This window comes from Rana temporaria, chromosome 2 (assembly GCF_905171775.1).
Source record: "Rana temporaria chromosome 2, aRanTem1.1, whole genome shotgun sequence".
In the NCBI taxonomy this organism is placed as follows: Eukaryota; Metazoa; Chordata; class Amphibia; order Anura; family Ranidae; genus Rana; species Rana temporaria.
The window spans coordinates 345,999,397-346,022,333 of NC_053490.1; the positions used below are offsets into that span (position 1 = coordinate 345,999,397).

At 46.5% G+C, this 22,937-nt stretch overlaps 1 protein-coding gene across 24 annotated transcripts in view; it reads right to left on the minus strand.

Moving 5' to 3' along the window:
* NFASC (neurofascin) overlaps positions 1-22,937 on the minus strand; it is a 211,027-nt gene that overhangs the window by 134,289 nt on the left and 53,801 nt on the right. For all 24 annotated transcript variants that reach the window (XM_040337564.1, XM_040337563.1, XM_040337567.1 and 21 more), the window contains one exon: positions 7,611-7,668. The gene's annotated coding sequence lies outside the window, so the exon portion shown is untranslated. The remainder of the gene's footprint in view (positions 1-7,610; positions 7,669-22,937) is intronic.

A 22,937-nucleotide genomic window follows, 5' to 3' on the forward strand; every position in this document is an offset into this window, starting at 1 on the left:
ATGTAGAATAATGTAAAATAATGCATTTGAGTGGCAAAAATACGAATGCAATCTATACACCTGGGGGGAGAACCTCTGGGGGAATCTTAAAAAAAGAGTGACCATTTTGAAAAAAACTAAATTTTTTGTAATTTTTGCTATAATAAATTTCCCCAATTTTTTTATTAAAACGCAAATTTTTTCCTCAGTTTAGGCTGATATGTATTCTTCTACATATTCCGCTTAAAGAAGCCGATGTACAGCTACGAAGGCTCGCGGGATCGTGCCGACCTGCCGCCATATAATGACGGCGGCTGGTCGGCAAGTGGTTAAAGGTGGGAAAAGTTCTGAAATGATTTAGCTTTGTATCAGTTTTTTACATCACAGAAACCTGACATTTTAACAGGAGTGTGTAGACTTTTTATATCCACTGTACTTCATCGCTCCTACCTGACTCCTCTTAGATTAGCCAAATACAAAAGTAACCACAGTACCACATGTCCCATGTGCTCCCATTACCAGGGTCATTTTACCACCTATTATGGACATGCCCAGCAATACAAGGCTTCTGGACCCAAGTCGTCCAATTTCTGCATGACACTTTGGGCTCCCCTTTAACACTGCACTCTAAACTGTGTCTAATGGGAATATTCCCTGAACTGATGTAAACAAATTTACCAAGATCTTTCTGCATGAAACCCTATTTTCTGCAGAAAAAATCATTGCTAGACAATGGATGAGGAATACACCGCCTGAATTTAATACATGACTACTAGAAATATACAATAATTTACCATACAATAAATGTTTGTACATTCATAGCAGTTGCCCATCTAAATTTAACAAAATATGGGATAGATTGCTTCAAGCCCCTGAAACTTTGACGCCCGCCAGCCATCAAATGACAGCTGGACGGTGCAGCTGTTGTTCTGGGCGGGCGTCGTATGATGTCCTTGCCTTCCCGGGCCACTAGGGGCCCCCGTCACGACACTGGGAACCCGATGCGCGTGCCCGGCGGCTGCGTTGTCCACAGGGCACCCACGATTGCCCAGTAACGAAGCAGGACCGTGGATCTGTGTCTGAAAACACACAGACCCACATCCTGTCAGGTGAGAGGAGACCGATGGTGTGTTACTTGTATAGAGGAACACGATCGGTCTCCTCACCTTGTGAGTCCCGGCCCCCTACAGTTAGAATCACTCCCTAGGACACATATTTAACCCCTTGATTGCCCCCTAGTGTTAAAGGGGTTGTAAAGGTTCGTTTTTTTCAGCCTAATGCATACTATGCATTAAGGTAAAAAAAAACTGGCAGTGACGGCACCCCCCAGCAACCCCCCCCCCGTTTTACTTACCTGAGCCCGTTCACCTGCTGCGCTCGTCCCTGATGTCCTCTTTGCCACTCAGTCTGGGCGTTGATTGGCTAGATTGGATGGTTTGATAGCAGTGCAGCCAATGGCTCGCGCTGCTATCAATTACATCCAATGATGCGCCGCTTCGGGGAGCGTGCCCGCAAGGACTAACCCCCAAGGGAGAGAGCTCCCATGAAGGAGTTTAGTTCTTGTGGGGAGGAGCCAAGACAGCCGTCGAGGGACCCCAGAAGACCAGGATCTGGGCCACTGTGTGCAAAACGAGCTGCACAGTGGAGTATAACATGTTTTATTTTATTTATTTATTTTAAACGGGAACCTTTAGTGTTCCTTTAACCCCTTCCCTGTCAGTCACATTTATACAGTAATCAATGCATTTTTATAGCACGGATCGCTGTATAAATGTGAATGGTCCCAAAATAGTGTCAAGTGTCCGATATGTCCCCTGCAATATCGCAGTCACGATAAAAATCCCAAATCGCTGCCATTACTAGTGAAAAAAATTAAAATGCTATAAATCTATCCACTATTGTGTAGACGCTATAACTTGTGCGCAAACCAATCAATATACGCTTATATACTGATCGTCCTAAACTGAGGAAACATTTTTAAAAAATTGCATATTTATTAAAGGCAAAAAGTAAAAATGAATGTGTTTTTTTTCCAAACTTGTCACTCTTCTTTTGTTTATAGCGCAATAAATAAAAACCAGAAAGGTGATCAAATACCGCCAAACTTAAGCTCTATTTGTGGGGGGAAATTATAAAAATGTAATTTGGGTACAGCGTTGCATGACCGTGCAATTGTCATTTAAAATGCGACAGCGCTGAAAGCTAAAAAATGGCTTGGGCTGGAAGGGGGTGAAAGTGCCCTGTATTGAGGTGGTTGCACTGACGCACTTCAATATGCTGCAGTAAAACTGCCCTGATGCACTTCTATGCTGCAGTAAAACTGCCCTAACACACTAAACTGACACTACAGTAAAAATGAACAGTCACACTACACTCACGCAGCACTATCACTATATTTACACTCACAATAGAATCACAATAGCACAATAACTTGCTAATAGCGCTGAACAGAGCCCTGTTCTATTTATCTTCACTTCAATATCACACTGCATTCCGCTGCTCTGGGAAGGAACCTTTCATAGTGTGGGGTGGGTCTATGAGCAATGAGCCATGATTGGGCACAGTCATCATTACTTTCTCCAATCATGGCTCTGACAGTGTTCTGTGCCCTTATTGGGCAAATCCTTCATTGCTTCAGCCAATCAGGGCTTCCAATGAACTGTGCAGCACTCAGTGCATTGTGGGGTGTTCGACGAGCCAAACAAACGGTCGAACACAATTTGGGTGTTCACCGAACTGGCAAACAGCAAATGTTTGGCCGAACTCATGCTTGGGCCTAACCATTCACTCAACACTAGTTATAATCCACCTCCCTATTTTATCCCAAAAAGAAAAAAAGGGATTTAGATACACTTGAAGGTCAATTCAAATGGTAGGGGGGAGAGGGGGCAAAGCAGTGACATGTCATTGTTTTGGCAAGCAAGGGATCTTGAATGGTCATTTATGTTGTTCCCTACTAGGGAGGGAAATAATTTCCAATGGTTACATATTCCTTCCACAACAAATTTACGGTATATCAGTACGTAGATAAAGCACTGTTTAAATTTCATTGAAATACAAAAGAAAAAGTGTACCTCTCGATATTATTTTCATACTAGTTAATACTATAATACTATAAGTATAGTTCAGGTATGAGAAGTGGCTATAATTACTGTCATTAAAATGATTTAAAACTCAAGAATTCCAGTTGACTGTGTTAAAATCAGCAGTTTATTTTTACTTTGAGATGTTATTGGGACATCCTAATTTAAGTATAAGATCTCAAAAATGTGAGTTCTGTGATCGCAGGCCTGAATCTGGTCAGGAAGGAGACTTGGGTGCAGTAAGTATTAAAGTATTGAAAGCTGTCAAATATATTTGTGTATTTATGGACATAATAATTAGGAGAGGGCTTTGGACTGAGATGGAAGTACTACAGGTTGGAGCCTTGTGGGTTGATTTAGGCTGGCCATACACTAGAGAATTTTCTTGTTCAACTTTCCTTTTGATTTACCAAAACCATGTAACATGAGGTCAAACCTAAACCCTTTCAATTTGTATGCAATCAGACAGGCCCTTGCACTACATAGTTGAAGGTAAATCTAAAGGAAATTCAATAAGAAAATTGTATAGTGTATGGGCCAGCCTAACTGAAACTCAAAAGTGCAAAATCTTGGGCAGCTCTGCATAGAAACCAATCAGCTTCCATTTTTTTTGTTGTCAAAGATTAAGGCTGGGTTCACACCTATGCAAATTGGATGCGGCTTACACTGCATCCAATTCGCATATAATTTTAAAATATAGGTGCGAATTCAGGCCCATTGGGCCAGATCCACAAAAAGCGGAGCAAATTTAGTTCTTCAAAACTTATGTCATTTAAGTTACGGCGTCCTAATTTGGTATCGTAAGTGCCGTATCCACAGCGCATTTGCGCTTAAATTTGCGCCAGCGTAACTTAAATTCCGAGGCGTAAGGCGGGCTTATTGCAAGTGGGAAGGAAGTGGGCGTGCTTCATTGTAATGAGCCGTGACCCCATGCAAATGAGGCGCCGGCCGTACTGCGCATGCGCGCACGAATCTGGACCTCACTGGGCATGTGCAGAACTTGGCTCGGCGCAATCAGTGAGATAGGTAAAAGGCCAAGCGTACTTAGTTTGAGGATCGCCCTGTGTATAAAAAGCCCCAGTCAAACACACTTCCCTTGCAAAAGTATATCACAGTGTTTCCCTTCCTAGAGCAAGTTGCTTCTGCTCTGAATGTTTGTTGGTAAGTTGTGTTTGTGAGAAAAGTTGTTGAGGAGTTGGAGAGTATAGTTGGTGTTTGTTTTTGATAAGTGTTTTTTTTTTTTTTTGGTTTGTGATTGTATTTTCTGATTGTTTGTTTGTGATTGTATTATCTGATTGTTTGTGATTGTATTTTTTTTTGCGTGTTTGTTTTTGAATTTATAGTAGCTGTCTGTTTGTGTGTTTAGATTTTTGGTTGTTTTTTCAGTGAGTTTGTTTGTTTGTTGTGTGTGTGTATTGTTGATTGCTTTTTGGGTGAGTTTCTTGTTGCTGGGTGGTGTCTGTGATGGCCCCCAAGCGCAGGAAGCTGAATTTTACCCTGGGAGAGAAGCAAATTCTTGCTCGGGGCATCGTCCGATATGGGCGTTATCTGCATGGCCCTGAGAGCCGGAACACCCCCCCGGCCAGGAGGAAGGAGATACTTTAAAAAGATCACGGATCAGATCAATACGGCGGGGGGGGGAGACCAGGACCCCCGCTGGCATACAAAAAAAAATAAACGATCTTAGGAGCGTGGTCCGGAACAAGATGGCAAGGATCGATGCCCATACCAGGGGCACTGGAGGAGGGGGACCCTGCCCCGTCAGGCTCAGTGAGGAGGAATGGGCAGTGGCCCAGTGTTTCCACCCACAGCAGGTGATGGGCCTGCGTGGCTATCAGTCAGATGTTCCTGTGAGGACAGGTAAGTTTTTGGTTTTTCTCTCTGGTGATTAGCATGTGTGGGTGGGGGAAGGGAAGATGTGCCAAGTGTGTGGATCCTCAAACCTGTGATTGTTTTGTGTCCTCCACAGATGGCCAGGAGGTTGCAGGCCCATCAGGCCAGGAGGTTGCAGGCCCATCAGGCCAGGCTGCTGCACCACCCCCAAGACAGGCTGATGATGAGTCCCAAGAAGGGCAGGATTCCCCAGGGGAGGGGAGTGGCCAAACCTCCCCTCATGAGGAGGTTGAGGGCGAGGAGGTTGAGGGGGAGGAGGATGAGGGGGAGGAGGAAGAAAATCTACAGATTGGCCGGGAAGTCCTGTTGGCCTCTGATTGGATGACCTTTGAGTCTTCCCCTGAGGCTACCCCAGAGGCTGGCAGCAGTCAGGCCACCATCAGGGGTAGCCCCTCCCACTTCTCCCCCAACAGGCCCCAACTCACAAGGGTCACTCTCTCCCCTCCTCCAGGGCCACAAGACTCAGCGGCAGGCAGGATGCCGACCCAGGAGACCAGGGGGGTGGCCGAGCATTTTCCGGTCAGTGTGATGAGGGACAATGCCCGGCAGACCCGCACTCTGGTTAAAATGCATCAAAAACTGACCCAGATGGAGCACAGCCTGGGTGTAATGAAGGAGGCACTCGGTGATGTGGCCACCAACTCAGTGGCGGTCATTACATGCTTGAATGACCTGCAGTCCGGAGGGCAGGCCAGCAGGGGAGGCTCCTCCTTCCCCTGCTCACCCCCCCAGGAGGCTCCTCCTTCCCCTGCTCACCCCCCCAGGAGGATCCTCCTTCCCCTGCTCACACCCCCCCCAATGGAGATCCTCTGGTCAGCCGTGCCCGTGCCTGTGCCCATGGCCAGACAAGGCGTTGCAATCGCCGCCGCAGCTGAATTAGCAGGGATACTTTTTTTTTTTTTTTATTATTTAATTTGGTATTCTGTACTTATGATTTGATTTATGTGTGTGAATGATGTGTGAATGTGGGGGGGTGGCATTCCTGATAAAATAAGGGTGTCACCCTCAGTTTTGGTGGAGTAGGGATCCCCAGGACCAGGGAGAAGTGTAATCCCAGGTTCCTGAATGGTGTATGAATGCACAGTGACATAATTGGAGCCGTGGCGTGGCGTTACTGCTCCCAAGTACCAAAGGGGGGGGGGGGTACTTGGATCTAATCCAATTCAATGTGCATGTGATGTGTCTGTGCTAGGGACCACAGTGGCGTGCATTCATGCATTCTCATTGTGACATAATTAATGTGTGTTTACTGTGCAAATATGCATTCTGGGAGGCGTCTCCTGACTGCTGTTCCCTCAGAAGAGGGGGTACCCTGGGTTACTAAAGTCACTATTATAGATATGGGCATGGATGCCCCTGGCATGGTGGCATACAGATTGTAGTCCAGCAAGTGTGTGTGCTCAGCTATTCCTTCATGGTATTGCTTTAGCTGACATATTTACACGGCATGTGTAAAATTAGGGCTGCTTTTATAAAGTGTAAAATTGCTCCGGGAAACTAACAGAAGCGCACAGGTCGTAATCTACGCCGCACACACTTAATTTTGTGGATCGCCCTATCTCCCTCATTTGCATCTTTGCCTATCGAAAACAGCGGCGTGACTAGCGTAATTTGCGCACAAAGAAGCGCCGGTGTAATTATTTTAGGTAGCATGGAAATACCGGAATTTCAGGCGTATCTCGTTTTGAGGATCATGCGCAAAGATACGCGCAGTGTAAATTTAGAAATCTCGAGTTAAGTCGGCGTATCTCTTTTGTGGATCTGGCCCATGATCTTTTATGGGCACGCATCTGAATTGCAGATGTGTTCCGTTGTGAACAGGATAAAATACTGATGTAAATCTGACCTGATTACTGATCAAAAACTGACATGAAACTCTGAACAACTGATTTTTCTCTTCACAGCAAAAAACTGAGCTGGAATTCGCATCTGACTGGTATGAACCCAGCCTAAGGGCTCTTTCACACGGGAGGGATCCGTGATGATCTGCCCTGTGGATCTCCGTTTGCTCAGCGGGGATCGCTCCGCTGAGCCGGCGGATGACAGGGCGGTCCCCGCACACTGTGCAGGGACCACCTTTGTCAGATCGGATGAACACCGACCGTCTATCCGTGTTCACCCGATCCGCAGACGGATGGAAAAATAGGGTTTTCCTCCGTCTGCAGAATCGGAGGATTGCGGACCCATATGAGATCGGGTGTCAGCGGATGTTTATCCGCTGACACCCGCAATCTCATAGGGATCAATGTATGTCCCTTTTTCATCCGTAAACGGATGGATGAAAAAGCGTACATACGGTCCGCATGTGTGAAAGGGGCCTAAATGAACAAGATAAAGTTAGAAGCTGATTGGCTATCATGCACAGCTGCACCACATTTTGCATTCTCCAGTAAATCAATGCCAGTGACACAAATACAGCAGCTATTTTGAAAAATGATGCACTGTAGCAAAGCTATAAAAATATATTTTGTCTTTTCTAAGCATATTGTACATAATTCTTTCAATCATTTTGGTCTTTTCTACAAATGATTATATATATTAAACATTTATTGTGGGTATTTTTTTGTTTTTTTACAAAGCTTGTGAAAAGAAATCGAAATTGAAGAAAATATTTCAATAAAATCATTTTTTTAATTATTCATACAGTAAACTTACCCCAGGAAAGGATTGTCAGCTCCTTACGTTGTGTCAGTCTTGCGATCCGAATTTCAGTCTACAAGAAAGCACACACAATTTGTATTTTTGTTAAACATTCTGTAAAATTACAGATTTACAGTTTATCGTAACATTTCAAATAACAAAAACTATTTAGTTAAAACATCTTCCTTCTCCTTGGACACGGAATGCTCCTGAAGTTGAAACACACTTCTGTGCTCTATAGTTTTCTATCATTGAAGCAGTCTCTGATCTCCTAAGAAGGCTAGGTGACTGACAGCCTTCCCCTTGCAAAAAAAGAAATCTTTTACAAACAATTTACTGAAAAGTAGGTTTCTTAAAAAGGAGGACTCATGCATGTAGCTGACTCCCATACATGAAAAGTAACACAATGAATTTGGGAAGTCCCAATACTATTAGAAGCATTAAATTCTATGATGGATATTTAGCAAAACAGTCCTATTGTTTGTGATTACTAATCTGTTGCTTCTTTTATTGTTTTATTTTAATTTTCAATAATACATTTATTATCTTATTGTATTTAAATGTAATTGAAACATTCCTTAAAGTGGATGTAAACCCACTCTCATCCTTTCTAAACTACTGCCATAGTGCTGATCTGTAAGGATATAGATGCCTCCTGCATGTATCCTTAGGCTGCATTCACATCTAGACGGACGAAATCGCGGCGTTTTGTCGCTGCAAATCGCGGTAAAAATAGCGGCGTTTTGTACCGCGATTTGCGGCGACAAAACGCGGGTATTGTCCGCCTAGATGTGTCCCAAGATGACCCCCTCTATGGAGATGATTGCCATCTCCTAGCCGAACGCTCGAAGACGCCTGAAAAAAAGGTCCGGGACCTTTTTTCACGCCGCAGGCGACAGGCGTCCGGCGTTCGGCGTGGAGATGTGAACCATCTCCATAGAGGGACATGTATTTCCAGCCCTCTGGCGGCAGAGGCGTAGCGCTACAGGCGTAAAAACGCCTAGATGTGAATGGGGTCTTACCTGTCAAATGTTTTCCCTCTGTTATAAGAACTGAAAAACTGCAGATTCTGTGGGTGGATCTGTTGTCTGGAGCTCATTGGGTGGAGTCGTGATGTCAGTAGACTCAACGCCCTCCTCTACACTCCCCTTGTCAACAGGCATTTTCTATTGTGTATTCCTTACACTAAATGATGCTATGATCACTAACATCCAGTCAAAATCTAGAAAAGTAACCACATGACTTCAGAAAAGGAGTGGAAGTGGGAATTAAAAAATAATGCCTGTCTCCAGGATAGTGCATGAGATATGTAAATAACCTGTCATTCACAGCCGGGGGGCGGATGGGCTGAGGTTTTTCTCTGTAAGTCCGTTTATTTCACTGAACGATAAAAGAGGATTGCTCAGAGCTGGATTAACTCTGTGTGGCAAGACTGGGCACAGATGATTGGAAATCTTATACTCTTAGGCCGGGTACTAACGAGCAAACATGTACGATGAAACCGGTCCGTCGGACCGTTTTCACCGTACATGCCTGCCAGAGGGCTTCTGTACGATGGTTGTACTAACCATCGTACAGAAGTCCGCACGTAAACATTACGCGGGGCGTGTCCGCGTCGTCGCCGCGATGATGACGCGGCGATGACGCGGCGACGTGGGCGGGCCTGCCATTTAAAGGCTTCCACGCATGCGTCAAAGTCATTCGACGCATGCGAGGGACGGCGGGCGCTCGGACATGTACGGTAGGTCTGTACTGACGACCGTACATGTCCGAGCAGGCAGGATTCCAGCGGACGGTTTTAAAACACGTCCAGGAATATTTGTCTGCTGGGAAAAGGCCCGGCGGGCAAATGTTTGCTGGAATTCGGCCCGCTCGCGCCTACACACGACCGAACATGTATGCTGAAACTGGTCCGCGGACCAGTTTCAGCATACATGTTTGGTCGTGTGTACGGGGCCTTATACTTACATTGTGACAGTTACTTTGACCTCGTACACACGACCGAGTTTCTCGGCAAAAACCAGCAAGAAACTTGCAGGGAGATATTTTTTTGTCGAGGAAACCGGTCGTGTGTACATTTTCGTTGAGGAAACTGTCGAGAAACTCGACGAGCCAAAAAGAGAGCATGTTCTCTATTTCCTTAACGGGAATGGAGAAAATTGGCTTGTCGAGTTCCTCAACAGCCTAACAAGGAACTCGACGAGGAAAACGATGTGTTTTGCCCGTCGAGTTTCTCAGTCGTGTGTACGAGGCTTTTGAGTTAGGGAAAGATTTATTTTCTGCCCCCAATTTTCATAATTATTTATCCACTGAACATATCGGTGTTTAAAAAGTGCCCTTTACCACTTCTAAGTTCTGCAAGAATTCTGAGGCTACATTTCATCACTAAATAAGGGGTCGCAGTTGATACAATAGGATGACATTTTTTTTTTTTTTGGCCTCATGATCATGCAAAACTAAAGCCGATGTGTTTGTCTCAAAGCAGAAGAGCCAAAGATTAATGCTAATATTTATTTCTGCAAGCAAATTGTACGTGATGCACAACGGGCATTTCTGTTTTAACCAGAACTTTTATAAATGCACCGTTTGTTTGGACACCAGGTTTCCAGACAAAAACTTGATGTGCAGCATTCGAAAGCTTGGAGAGGATGGACCCAGAGAAAAGTAAAAAAAAACAATTTTTTTTCACTAAGCCTGCTCTATTTCTGACTGCCCCCGCCCCCCCCCCCCCTCGGGAGTTCTGCTGTGAACTGAACAGGGGAAAGTTCTAACCTGAGCTGCAAACCCCATTGAAGTCTATGGGAGCCGAACAGGAGAATTCAAAAGTCCCAATTTTGAAGGTTTATATGCAAGTAATTTGCCATAAAAGGGGTATGAAGGTTCAGGCAATGTCCTGTTGAACATGTAACAGTGCAAAAACATATTTTTTTTTATTATTTTTAAACATTTTTTTTTTTAATTATTGTTTTTTCAGGAGCAGTGATTTTAATAATGCATAAAGTGCAACAATTAAAAAGAAAAATTCCTTTAAATATAGTGCCTGGGGGGTCCCCTTAGTCTGCCTGTAAAGTGGAGCCTCTGTAGCACGCATAGAACATGCTGCAGCAAAAATTTAACTTAAATACCATTGAGTCTGGTATGGATTTTATGTGGAACCCCACCCTAACATTTTTTAACTACCTTGCCTCTCGTTTTGGGGTGCCGCCATATGACGCCACCTTAATCTTGTAACTCTCACTTGCCCACAGAGCGCATCGATCGCAGTCGCACTGTGTCCCTAGGAACAGCACGGCCAAGCTCTTTACCCATGTGGTTGGCTGTAATTAGTCACACTGTAAATAAGGAAGTACCATTTATTGGCTCTCCTCGCCTCACAGCCCTCCCCCTGTGCTCTTTTCAATTCCCCCTAATTCTCTACAGCCTCCCCCAGTGCTCTCTATCCCCCCCAGTGCTCTCCAGCCCCCCTCTTCTCTCCACCTCCCTCCTGTGCTCTCCACCTCCCCCCATGCTCTACGCTGCCCCCTAAGCCCTCCATCTCTCCCCCTGTGCTCTCCACCTCCCCCATGCTCTACGCTTTCCCCCTGTGACCTCTGCCTCACCCCCAGTGCTTTCTAGCCCCCCAATGCCCTCTAGCCTCCCCTGTGCTCTTTAGCCTCCCCTGTGCTCTCCGCCTCCCCCGTGCTCTCCGCCTCTCCCCTGTGCTCTCCAGCCCCCCAGTGCTCTTTAACACCATAGCCCAGTGCTTTCCACCCCCCTGCTCTACGCTGCCCCCCTGTGCCCTCCGTCTCTCCTCCTGTGCTCTCCACCTTTCCAATGCTCTACGCTGCCCCCTCTGTGCCCTCCGCCTCTCCCCCTGTGCTTTTCACTGCCCCCTGTGCTCTCCACCTCCCCCATGCTCTACGCTGCCCCCTGTGCTCTCCACCTCCCCCTGTGCTCTTTTCAATTCCCCCTAATTCTCTCCAGCCCCCCCAGTGCTCTCCACCTCCCCCCATGCTCTACGCTGCCCCCTATGCCCTCTGTCTCTCCCCCTGTGCTCCCCACCTCCCCTATGCTCTACGCTGCCCCATGTGCCCTCTGCCTCTCCCCCAGTGCTTTCTAGCCCCCCTGTGCTCTCCAGCCCCCCATGCTCTACGCTGCCCCCTGTACCCTCTGGCTCTCCCCCAGTGCTCTCTAGCCCCCCAGTGCTCTCCACCTCCTCCCATGCTCTACTTTGCCCCCTGTGCCCTACGCCTCTCCCCCAGTACTCTCCAGCCCCCCATTGATCTTCACCTACCCCCTGTGCTCTCCACCTCCTCCCATGCTCTCTGCTGCCCCCCCTGTGCCCTTCGCCTCCCCCCAGTGATCTTCGCCTCCCCCAGTGATCTTCGCCTCCCCCAATGATCTCCGCCTCCCCCATGTGCTCTTCGCCCCTGTGCTCTGCTGCCCTCCCTGTGCTCTCTGCCCCACCCTGTGTTTTTGCTTCCCCCTGTGCTCTCCAACCCCCCACTCCCTGTGCTCTCCAGGCCCCCATGCTCTCCGGCCCCCTTGTGCTCTCCTCTTCCTCTCCCCTGTGCTCTCTGACCCCCCATGCTCTCCGCCTCCCCCGTGCTCTCACCTCACCCCATGTTCTCAAGGTTCTTCTCGGTGCTCTCTGCCCCCCCTGCTCTTTCCCTGTCTCCTTGCCCCCTGCACCTTTGCAGGGTTTCCCCCTCCCCTCTCCCAGGGGATCCCTCAGGATGAAGAGTGGAGAAGGAGCCGGTAAAGATGTCATGGGCTGCTCATTCCAAAATGCCCGGGCCTATTTTTTGTGCCAGTCCGGGCCTGGGCATAAGGGTCTCTTCCCCACAACCCTGGGCTGTGGTTGTGGGGGTCTCCTGGGAGGGGGCTTATTGGAATCTAGATCTATATCCCGCCCCCCCATGTGAATGAGTATAGGCTATTATGTACCCCTACCCATTCACCAAAAAGTGTCAAAAAGTAATAAAAACAGACAATGTTTTTGACAATCCCTTTATAAAAAAAAAAAACAACAGTGTTCCTCGACATAAATCCATTATCAATCATGCTGTCCGAATGCACCCAAACAAACAAAAAACCCTCTGCATTCAGGGTCTGTTTAAACAACATGTGAAATTAACTAAAGTGGAAGGAGAGGACATTAGCTTTAAAGGAGTTGTAAAGGACAACATTTTTTTGCCTAAAATGAATGTCTGCAAGGTAGACAGACAGAATAGTGTAATGATTCTGTTAAAAAAACTAGTAAATACCCATTAAATTCCTCACCTCCGGCGTTTTAGTTTCTGTTCTCTCATTCACTTCCTGGTTTGCGGTGCTCGTTCATGTAAGAACTACATTTCCCAGTATGCATTGCGGCACGCCCAGTAATTCACACCTCCTTAAAGTCTCTAACACGTAGAGAGCGTCCTGCCGCACAGATGTAGTTCCCAGGAGGGGGCGAGCACGTCACTGACCACCACAGTAAAGCCTCCCTTCACGGTGGTGAGTAATAATCAGACAAGCAGGAAGTGAACAGAACAGAGAAGAAATAGAGCAACTTCTGAGCAAAAACAAACAATGAGGAAGTGAAAAGAGGAATGTCTGCAGGTAAAGGATGCTTATTATGAAAAAAAATGTTTCCTTTACAACCCCTTTAAGGTCTAGTTAACACTAGCGCAATTTCAGATGCAACTTAAGTCGCACAAAATCACATTAAAATATAAATCACATTGTTTTCAATGGTGCCCATTCACATCAATGCTTCAGAGAACGGTGCGATTTTGGAAAAGCGTCATGTGCAATTCTAGCTCAATTTTGGCCCCACAAAATATGCAAACCAATTCCAAAATGCAACCAAGTTGCACTACACTGAAAATCAAGTCAAATGCACCCTAGGGAACCAGGAATTAAATATTCATATCATTGTATGACCTTTTGCATAACACACACACAAAAAAAGAAGATAGAGCAATAACAAGAATTTGTGGCTTGTTGGCATGATCAATGTATGATTATTTTCAGCATACACACTATACAGAAAAAACATGAGACTCAAGCAGCTGAATTCAGAATACAGCAGGCAAAATAGTGATTAAAGGTTGGTAAGTGAATGTGACTAGTAAAATAAGCTTATAATGTATAATTTGAGCAACATTTTGTAAAACGTGTGTGGGCGGAATGTCGGAAGTCGCGGTCTGTGATGTGCTCATCCGGACCGGCAATTAGCAGGTTATGTAGGAAGGTCTGGGATGCGGGGGTGCCAGAGGTTTACCCTCTTTTAGTCATGGATCGCAGTGATTGCTGAGGTGTCCCCCCATGTTGCACAGTTCAGGCAAGCAATGTCTTCATACCAACATTGATAAGCCACACCCTTACCTCTCTATATTAATTAGATCTTTGTGTAAAGTTGCTATATCCTGTTGTGAAGTTATTGCCCTGCTTAGTTTTGTATTGTCACAAACACTGAAGTCTCGTACACACGACCGGTTTTTGCATTGGGAAAACTGCCAGTAGAGGTAGACCGATATATCGGTCGGCCGATATATCGGCCGATATTTGGCCGTTTTTAAGAAATCGGCCGATTATTGTAAAAAAATCAGGCTGCCACGCTAAACCCCGCTCCACCTCCAGCAGCACGAGAAATTAATCCTTCAGCCTGGTAGCCTGCGCAAAGACCCCCCCCCCCCTACCTCGGCAGGCTGTACTGTAGCATAAAGCAAACTTGTCACAAGCCCGAGCAACTGCAGTAGTTGTCTGCGCGAAGAGATAACACTTGTTATGCTTCCTGCATGCTGGGACGGTGGCGGGATTACTGAACATAGGCTCTAGGCTACGGCTCCAGCCGTAGCCTAGAGCCCATGTTCAGTAATCCCGCCACCGTCCCAGCATGCAGGAAGCTTTTGTGATCTCTTTGCGCAGACAACTTGTACTGCAGCTGCTCGGGCTTGTGACAAGTTTGCTTTCTGCTACAGTACAGCCCGCCGAGGTAGAGGGGGGGGGTCGGTGCGCAGGCTACCAGCAGCGTGGCTGAAGGATTCATTTCTCGTGCTGCTGGAGACTGGGGTAATGTACAGTATTCCTATCATCTCTGATAGGTGCCTCGGCTCTCTAGTGATTGTACATAGTACTCCAACTCACGTGGGAGCTCACAGGTGTCATCCAATGGACAGTGTGTACATGTCAGAGCACAACCCTCTCCTGTATACACACTCATTTTATATATATCCATCCCCACCCACGGCCAGCTCCATCCATCCACCCCCCTCTACAAAGCATCTCCCACCAACGGCCAGCTCCATCCATCTCCCCCTCCACAATGCATCCCCCACCCACGGCCAGCTCCATCCATCCATCCCCCTTCACAATACATCCCCACCCACGGCCAGCTCCATCCATCCATCCACCCCCCTCCCTCCATCCACAGCCAGCACCATCCATCTCTCCCCCTCCACAATGCATCCCCCACCCACGGCCAGCTCCATCCCTCCATCCCCCTCCACAATGCATCCCCCACCCACGGCCAGCTCCATCTATCCATCCACCCCCTTCCCTCCATCCACAGCCAGCACCATCCATCTCTTCCCCTCCACAACACATCCCCCCTCCACGGCCAGCAGCATCCAGCCATCCCCCTCCACAACGCATTCCCCACCCACGCCCAGCACCATTCATCCACCCCCCTCCACAATGCATCCCTCAGTCACAGCCAGCACCATCTTTCCCCCTCCACAACGCATTTCCCACCCACGCCCAGCACCATCCACCCTCCTCCACAATGCATCCCAATCCAAAAATCGGCCCAAAATATCGGCCGCAAAAATCGGCATCATATAATCGGCCATCGGCTGCCCCAATTTCTAAATATCGGCATCGGCCAGAGAAAAACCCATATCGGTCGACCTCTAACTGCCAGGAGAGCTTTTGGCCGGGAAAACCGGACGTGTGTATGCTTCCTCGCAGTTTTCCCATCAGGAAAACAGACGGGAATCCCGATGGGAAAATAGAGAATCTGCTCTCTATTTTCCCATCAGGATTCCCTGCGGCTTTTTTTCCGACAAATTTACTAATACTCTATGGGAAACACTGCAAGGCAGTGCCCATGGAGCATACACACTGCCGGGATTCCTGGTCAGAGCTCCATGGCAGTTTTCCTGTCGGGTTCTCTGCTTTCCCCTTGGTTTTCACAGCTATCTTTTTACCGCCGTGAAAACTGAGCGTGTGTACAGTGCTTGAGATTGAAGAATTTTTTCCAACCCCTATATCATTTACGAACAAGCTAAACAGCATTGGTCCCAGCCCTTGGGCACACCGCTCACAACTCCAGATCGTTCAGGAAATATGCCGTTATCACAACCCTCTGGACACGTTCCTTAACAGGATTTATATCCAGGTACATCCCATGTCATCAGTTTCAAAGACCTTGTTAAGGTGTGTTTTCCTTAATTTCTTTTTAATACAAAACCATTGATTGGGAAAAGGGGGAGGGCTGTATAGTAAATGTAAATGGTATTTTTCATCTGACCCTCATGGACCTCCTAAAACCTGTGGACCCCTAAGTGGTCCATGGACCCCAGGTTAAGAACCACTATTCAAGAGGGAACCCACAAGTAGGGTAAATGCATAATTACCTTGGTCCAAGCTGGGCCAAGGTAGCTATGTAAAAATGCCATACCTGGAATTCTTCTTTAAAGTGATTGTAAAGTTTTTTTTTTATAACAAGCATGTTATACATGGTTTTACACAGGGCAACCCCAATCCTCCTATTGTGGGGTCCCGGACAGCCATCTGGGCTCCTGTGGTGGCACATGTGTGGGTTCACTCACTGGATTTGATTGACAGCAGAGTCCAGCAATGAGGGAAAGCGAGAGAAGCATCGCTGCTCTTAGGCCTAGTACACACGAGAGGATTTATCCGCGGATACGGTCCAACGGACCGTTTCCGCGGATAAATCCTCTCAAGGATTTCCACGGATTTGGATCCGATGGAGTGTACTCACCAAAGGATCGAAATCCGCACCGAAATCCCATCGCGATGGCGTGTCGCGCCGTCGCCGCGATGATGACGCGGCGAAGTGCGCGACGCTGTCATATAATGAATTCCACGCATGCGTCGAATCATTACGACGCATGCGGGGGATCCATTCGGACGGATTGATCCGGTGAGTCTGTACAGACCAGGATGGATTCAAGCGGATAGATTTGAAAGCATGTCTTCAAATTTTTATCCGCTTGAAATCCATCCCAGGGGATAAAAATCAGCGGAAACAGATCCGCTGGATTGTACACACCAGGGGATCTATCCGCTGGAGCCGGTCCGCGGATCAATTCCAGCGGATGGATCCTCTCGTGTGTACGGGGCCTTAGGCCTCGTACACACGACCGAGGAACTTGTCGTAAATGAAACATCGTTTTCCTCGACGAGTTCCTTGTCAGGCTTGTGGAGAAACTTGACAAGCTTTCTTTGCGTACATACTGTCAAGACCAAATCTCCTCGTTCTCAAACGCGGTGACGTACAACACATACAACGGCAGGGGAAGTTCGAATTCCACTGGCACAACCCTTGGGGCTGCTTTTGCTAATCTCATGTTACTGCGTGTTAAGTAAAAGTTTGGTAAGAGACGATTTGCACTTTTCAGTCTGTTACAGCGTGACAAATGTGCTATCTCCATTACAAACTACTTTTACCGAAGGTGCGCTCCCGTCTCATACTTTATTCTGAGCATGCGCGGGTTTCTAAGCATACACACAAACGTTTTTCTCGTCGAAAACCAGCCCGACGAAGAACACGACGAGGAAATTGAGTTTCCCGTCGAGGAAAAAGAGAACTTGTTCTCTTTTTGTCTTGTCGATTCCTCAACAGTTTTCTCGATGAAAAACATACACACGACCGTTTTTCTCGGCAAAAAAGCTCTGCCACCAAGTTTCTTGATGGATTCTGTCGAGGAAAACGGTCGTGTGTACGAGGCCTCAGGCAGAGCACTGGATCCAGATTGGGCTCACGTAAGTATGTAGGGAGGGGGGGTGCCTATCAATAGAAGTTTTATTTAGCTTCATTCAGAGAACGTATTAGGTAAAAAAAAAAATTCAGCCTTTACAACCAATTTAACAAGTTAGAGCTCATATGAGATTTTAGTGATTGCGTTAACATGTACTTTAATATTGTACTCGTCGGCATGAAGGAGAGTGGGAGTGAACAGAACAAGACATTTTGTACTACTGCTATCATGGTGACGTTTTTGTTCATTCCTTGCTATATTGTAATTTATACTATACTATACTAAAGAAAATGTTTAGCAAAGAGTGACTGTAGCTGTAAAGTACACAGAAATCCCAGAAACTTCAGAAAAATGATCTCACTTACAGAGGCACAAATAGAATAAATAATAACACCACAAGACTTCTCCCTGCTATTGTTATGGTCTTCGTTTCCACTCTGTTATTTTTCATTAACAAAAAAAGGATTCAGTCTGTACAGAGCATTACATTCCTAAATCCCACACGCAGATTCCTAACCTCTTTCTTTCTCTGTATCTCAATGAAGCATGTACACAAGTTCATAATCTTGGTGGTACAATGATGTCCTCATTAAAATACTATTTGCATAACTACCGACCTGTCTCTAAATGCTTCGTTCATAGCTTTTCCTTTTTTTTCTAGCAGCGTAAAATTAGTTCATTTAGCCTCTAACCTTTCCAGACTTTGGTTCAGTTGCTAATACTGATTCTAGGGCTTTTTTTCTCCCCTAAAAAGCATAAACATGTGAATTCACCCTGGAGTGTTTTTGTGCAGATGGAACGAAGCCAGCCTGTCTGGTTATAGGAGATCAGCAGGCAGACCTGTTAATATGCAGATGAGTACAGAGGATTGTCCTCCCCCTTAGGGAACCAGCCTCATCCATATGTATTTGTGTGGGTGGAGGTGGCCTAGACAACTAAAGATTCATCAGTTTTTTCACGTTCTGTTGTAAAAATATGTGCGTATTTTTAACATTGTCTTGACATTTCCTATGATACACGTAAACAAATGATGGTTCCCCATGGGCAATGAATCGTCTACATTATTCTGGACGTTTGCACCTGCCACTGATGTATCAATAAACTGTATGCCCTTGTTGAACCTCCCGTGTTATCAAGAGACTGGCTAAAATGTTATCTTTGTGGCAACAAATACTAATCTCCCAGAAGACTCAGACTGAGGGTTGGGGGACAATAATAGATTATAAACCCATGAAACAAGTTTCTATACATATAAGAACACTTATGAAAAGGGGACTTTTCTAAAGCGAGTTTATGCCCGCTTCACAAAACAGATGCATAAACAAACAAGCATTACTGCTGGCCTAGCAGCCTTTACTGAGGGTCAATGGGATGAGGATTTTAAAATATTTATAGAGCAGAGCCATACTCCTTTGTTACAAAGGAGCTCTTATTTATTTGCCTCTCCTTCAATCCAAACGACAAAGCTTCCATTTGATATCTGTTTTTACAATAGGGCTTTTCTTCTTGACCATTCCTGTTAACACTTTCCCTGCTTTGAAAAGAAAAATTCCAAGTTACTGAAACAAAAAAGCAGTACTTTACAGTATGTATAAAATGCTATACCTAGGTTCATTTGAATTCCATTTAAACGTAGATGCTGATTTACTAACGCCGCTGGGAATGCTCACAGAATAAATTGTGTAAATATTCACTTCAATTATAAATCCATCTGCAGATGAAATCAGTAAACGGTAATCTGCTTTTCACATCATTGGATAATTGAAGTGGCTTTGAACAATTTACTGTGTGAACATTCTATATTCCTTTAGCAAATCATCTTTATTTTATAAATCATGTTTTTTTCATTGTGTCAGCATTTTTTTTTCTTTATTAGCAGAGAGAAACAGAGACTGACAGTTCTAGCAACTGACTGTGGAATAAAAGAGGGATAGGAGGGGCTTGGGCCAGTGATCCTATGGAAACAACTGTAATCCCAGGATTATGTGTACATTTGTTGGTCCTAAAATGTGCACATTAAAACATTATTAAAGCGGAGGTTCCACGGCCAATCGTTTTTTTTTTTTTTTTTGTCATTCATTTATTTTTTCTGTTTTAAAAGGATACACACTGTTCTGGTGTCTTTAAGCATTCGCTGTCCGATTTTATATAAGAATAACTTATATAAAACGAAGAAGGATGTTTCCATTTTGCTTGCGGGCACTGTGAAGCCCATAAGCACTAATTTCCTTGATGCAGTGAATGCTGGAAGCAGAATTCACCGATCGATCCCGCGCATGCTCGGTCTTTACTGCGAGCAGCGCCGTAAACATCAGGGTTGCCATCACAACGGTGGCGTTGTTGGAAGTTACCGCCCCGTTGTGATGTCAACCAAACCACAATCTCACGAGATTTCGCAGTGGCGTTCCGCAGTGACTCCTGGGAAGCCTGACACTTAGCTCCCAGGAGACAGTGCGGCGCTGGGCAAAGGCAATAGACACGCCTACTCCCGTGGGCATATATTGTAATATATGGGTGTAGCACCCTCTACCCAGTGTAGGTGCTAGAGTGGGATTTTTGAGAGTGCAGGTAAATTTAAGCAGGGCTAGGCCTGTTTGTTTTGATCTGTGGGTCTGGGAGTGGCCTAGAGTAGGCTGATGACTCACAGGCAGCATCACACTTGGTTACCTCCCTCTGGCCTCTATAGGATTCTAGAAGCAGAGGACGGGAAGAGAGGGGGGGCTGTCTGGGGTGACTCAGGGAGCTCTGACCAATCCCCAACTAGGATTGGCAGGGGGCAGGCCATCTTGAAATACACAAAGGGTCCGCCCAGCTGGGGAGGAGTTGTTCGGGTGGAAAAACTGGAGATGGAGTATTAGGCTGCCTGGCCTTTGAGGAAGCCCCCTACACTGGGGGGGGGGGTGATCTTGGGCCAGGGGCTCGGAATTGAACAGGAACACCGCAGAACCCAAAGGGTGTCCTGAACAGAAGCAGGAGAGAACAGCGGGGTATACTGCCAGGCAAGTCTCCATGAGGGATCCATCAGGTGTTGATGAGTGACACACAGCCAGAAATGCTGGAGTGGATTGGGAGGATGCAATCTAAGATGGATGTAGAGCCAGTGAGGACTGCGGTGTCATGGGCAGTGAAAACAGACAACTGCAGTCAGGAGGGCTGTCAGGGTCTGAAGAGGACTGACTTGGAGCAGTAGTCCACCAATGAGGGTAGCTAGCATTAGAACTTTCATTTGCTACACAATAGGGACCCACGGTCCCTGCGCCTATAATAAGGCACTTCTGCTAAGGCCCAGGGATGGACTGGCCATTGGGACTACAGGGAGTTTCCCGGTGGGCAGATGGCTCAGTGGGCCGGCTTCAGAGACAGCGGCCTGGGAGTTTCTCACTTCTGCCTAATCTTGTCCCATAAGGGGGGGGCACCAAACTAATTCTTTGCCCCGGGAGAAAATAATGTCTAGCTTCCCAACTGGTACTGCCTATAAGACAAGGGTCTTCAAACTACGGCCCTCCAGTTGTTCAGGAACTACAATTCCCATCATGCCTAGTCATGTCAGTGAATGTCAATGTGTTACAATGCCTCATGGGATGTGTAGTTCTACAACATCTGGAGGGCCGTAGTTTGAGGACCCCTGCTATAAGAGGACCAGTACCAGCCGTTCTACTCTAATAAAGTAAAACGGCTAGTGGCTAGTGAAGGGGAGAGGGGGCTTGGGTGGCCGGGGGGGGGGGTGCGGGAGTGGTCCGGCCGCTGTGGGAGAGACCTGTCAAAGTGGGCCTGTCTGGATGAAGTCCAGGGCCAAATTTCTGTCCCAGTCCAGCCCTGCTAAGGCCTGTCTGAAACGAGTGTCAGGCCTAACCATGTGCTAGCTGCACCTGAACAACTGTGCTGGAGGGAAAAGGAAAAATAGTCTGCAGCAAGTGTTGTGCAGGAGGAGAGTATCTAAATTGTCCCAAACCAGGCAAAAATCTTTTTCTGGGTATCCCATGAATTCCTTATCCCCATCCAAGTTCTAATCCCTTAATAAAATACAAAAAAACAAAGCTGATAGGACTTAGGCCTCGTACAAACGACCAAATATGTCTGCTGAAACTGGTCCGCTGACCAGTTTCAGCAGACATGTTCTGTCGTCTGTATGGCCGATCGGACAAATGTCCGGCGGTTCGGACAGGTTTCCAGCGGACAAATGTTTCTTAGCATGCTAAGAAACATGTCCGCTGGAACCATGTCCGTCGGACATGTTCGGTCGTCTGTACAGACTCACCGGACATGTCCGATCGGCCGCCATCCCTCGCATGCGTCGAAGCATTGACCTTCCAGCGTCGCCGCGTCATCGTCACGGCGATGGCGCGGACACATCACCGCGCTGTCTGTCCACGCGGATTTCGGTTTGATGGTGTGTACAACCATCAGACCGAAATCTCCCAGCCGGACCGTTTTCATTGGACTGTCCGCTGGTGTGTACGAGGCCTTATTCATTGTCTTGGAGTGTCTGGAAGTGAATGCTGGGCTGGGCAGGGTGACAGGTGGGCCGCATCACTCAGCAGCCCCTATGGGGGGTATCGCTACATTGGGGGCATTTCACATTGGGGGAATGTTATTTCAATATAGAGCTTTTTAATTGACTTTGTTATATAATGAAAATTAACCCATGACTCCTGCTGCTGTCTGTGTGTCCTATGAGAGGAGGAAGAGAGGAAAGCGAGGCTGCAGGTGAGCACAGCGCTGGATCAATAGGAGGCTCAGGTAGGTGGTTAGGGACAGGGAGGGAGGAAATTAGTATTGGAGTGTTGTTTACCTTAATGCATAGAATGCATTAAGTTAAAAATACTAAGACTTTAGAGACACTTTTGCTAAATATTTGTCTGTAAGCTTAACCCGCTTCAATACCGGGCACTTTCACCCTCTTCCTGCCCAGGCCAATTTTCAGCCTTCAGTGCTGTCTCACTTTGAATAACAATTGCGCGGTCATGCAATGCTATACCTAAAATACATTTTTATAATTTTTCTTCCCAAAAATAGAGCTTTCTTTTGGTGGTATTTAACCTCCACTGTTTGTTTGTTTTTTGCAAAAATAAATAAATACAAAAGACAGAAAGTTTTTTTGTCATTAAATTTTGTAATTAAGTAATTTTTCTCCTTCACTGATGTACACTGATGAGGTGGCACTGATGGTCAGTGATGAGGTGGCACTGTAGGGCACTGGTTATGTGACACTGAGGTACTAATATGCGGCACTGGTAAGCACTGACAGGCGGCACTTATGGGCACTGATAGGTGGCACTGGTGGGCACTGATAGGCAGAACTTTTGGGCAATGACAGGCAGCACGGATAGGCAGCACTGATGAGCATTGATAGGCAGCACTTATGGGCACT